This window comes from Triticum dicoccoides, chromosome 6A, assembly GCF_002162155.2.
Source record: "Triticum dicoccoides isolate Atlit2015 ecotype Zavitan chromosome 6A, WEW_v2.0, whole genome shotgun sequence".
NCBI classification, from domain to species: domain Eukaryota; kingdom Viridiplantae; phylum Streptophyta; class Magnoliopsida; order Poales; family Poaceae; genus Triticum; species Triticum dicoccoides.
In genome coordinates this window covers 393400012-393402741 of record NC_041390.1, presented here as the reverse complement: position 1 = coordinate 393402741, position 2730 = coordinate 393400012, and positions in this window count along the sequence as shown.

The following is a 2730-nucleotide window of genomic DNA, read 5'->3' as shown; positions in this document are numbered from 1 at the left end:
CGGTGACAAGATCTTATTGATGGACACTGCTTTATCTCCATCACATCTTAAGCATATCACCTACACTGACAAAGGCAAAAGCAAGGTATTGGGTCTAGGTAGGGTTATGATCTCAAAAGATCGACACATGGACAAAGTCATGCTTGTTGAGTCCTTAGGATTCAACCTCATGTCTGTCTCAATGCTTTGTGGTCTTGATATGGTTGTTGTCTTTGGCAAATATCGTTGCATTGTGATCATGGAATCTGACAATTCCAATGTCTTCGAAGGCTTTAGGAAAGGAGACTTATATATTGTTGATTTCTCTACAGGACCACACCCTGCCACATGTCTACTTGCAAAAGCTTCAGAAGGCTGGTTATGGCATCGACAACTAGGTCATGCTGGCATGAGGAACTTACAAACACTTGCGAAGAAGAAGCACGTCATTGGCATCGAGGGTTTCAAATTCCTCAAGGACCATCTGTGTGGAACTTATGAAGCTAGAAAGATGACCAAATCCAAGCATCCCTTGAAGACTATCATGACTACCACTCGTCCATTTGAATTGCTTCACATGGACCTCTTCGAACCTACTCATTATGCCACATTCACAAATGCAGCATCTTTACATGGCTTTGTTATTGTTGATGACTATTCTCGTTACACATTGGTGCACATCATCACTTACAAAACTGAAGTGCAGGAAGTCTTCAAACGATTTTCCTTGAGGGCATCGACAAACTTCGGTGTGAAGATCAAGCACATTAGGAGTTACAATGGGACTAAGTTCAAGAATACTGGTCTTGATGAATATCTTGATGAACTTGGTATTACACACGAGTTATCTCCCCCTATACTCCTCATCAGAATGGTGTCATGGAGCGCAAGAACATGACTCTTGTTGAGATGGCTCTCACTATGCTTGATGAATACAAGACACCTCCTTGCTTCTGGCCTAAGGCAATTGATACTGCGTGCCACATCATCAACAATGTATATCTTCACAAATTCTTCAAAAAGACCTCATATGAACTCCTCACTAACAAGAAACCCAATGTGAGTTATTTCAAAGTCTTTGGTGCTAAATGTTGGATTAGAGATCCTCATCGCAATCTAAGTTTGCACCGAAAGCACATGAAGGTTTTATGCTTGGTTACGGAAAGGACTCGCACACCTACGGAGTCTTCAACACCTTTCACCACAAGGTTGTTGAAACTGTAGATGTGCGGTTCGATGAAACTAACAGCTCGCAAAGCGAGCACCTACCTCCTGTGCTAGATGAAATTTCACCTGAGGAATCTATCAAGTTCAAGGCTACTGAGGATATCATACTCACTGAAGAATCTGCTGAACAAGTCATTCCAGAATGTGAAGAAAATCATGCTGGTGCTCCTGAGGAAAATGGCTCTGAATAAAATGTAAGCCCAATCAACGTCGTCAACCTGCACATCCGTGCATTGCAAATGAAGTGCAAATAGAGAAAATCATCGACGACATCAACGCACCAGGTCCTCTCACACACTCAAGGGCTTCACATTTTCCTAACTTTTGTGGGAACTTTGCTTTTGTCTCTATCACAGAGCCCACCAAAGTTGATGAGGCATTTCTGGAGCCTGAGTGGATTCAAGCGATGCAAGAGGAATTACATCAATTCGAGCTCAATAATGTCTGGGAACTTGTCAAGCATCCAGACCATCGCAAGCACAATATCATTGGTACCAAATGGATCTACCGCAACAAGCAAGATCAAAATGGCCTTATGGTGAGGAATAAGGCTTGTCTTGTAGCTCAAGGCTACACACAGGTTGAAGGAATTGATTTCGATGAAACTTTTGCATATATTGCTAGACTTGAGGCTATTCACATATTGCTTGCTTATGCTAACTGATGACCCACAAGTATAGGGGATCTATCGTAGTCCTTTCAATAAGTAAGAGTGTCGAACCCAACGAGGAGCAGAAGGAAATGACAAGTGGTTTTCAGCAAGGTATTATCTACAAGCACTGAAATTATCGGTAATAGATAGTTTTGTCATAAGATAAATCGTAACGGGTAACAAGTAAATAAAGTAACTAAGGCGCAGCAAGGTGGCCCAATCCTTTTTGCAGCAAAGGACAAGCAAAGCGCTCCCAAGGACACATGTGAATTGTTGTCAAGCTAGTTTTCATCATGCTCATATGATTTGCGTTCGTTATTTAATGTGGGTGGACCGGTGCTTGGGTGCTGCCCTTCCTTCAACAAGCCTCCTAGTTATGATTAACCCCTCCCGCAAGCATCCGCAACTACGAAAGAAGTATTAAGGTAAACCTAACCATAGCATCAAACATATGGATCCAAATCAGCCCCTTACGAAGCAGCGCATAAACTAGGGTTTCAGCTTCTATCACTCTAGCAACCCATCATCTACTTATTACTTCCCAATGGATTCCCCTAGGCCCAAATAATGGTGAAGTGTCATGTAGTTGACGTTCACATAACACCACTAGAGGAGAGACAACATACATCTCATCAAAATATCGAACGAATACCAAATTCACATGATTACTTATAACAAGACTTCTCACATGTCCTCAGGAACAAACGTAACTACTCACAAAGCATAGTCATAATCATAATCAAAGGAGTATTAATTGTCATTAAGGATATGAAAATATAATCTTCCACTGGATAAACTAACTAGCATCAACTACAAAGAGTAATCAACACTACTAGCAACCCACAGGTACCAATCTGAGGTTTTGGGACCAA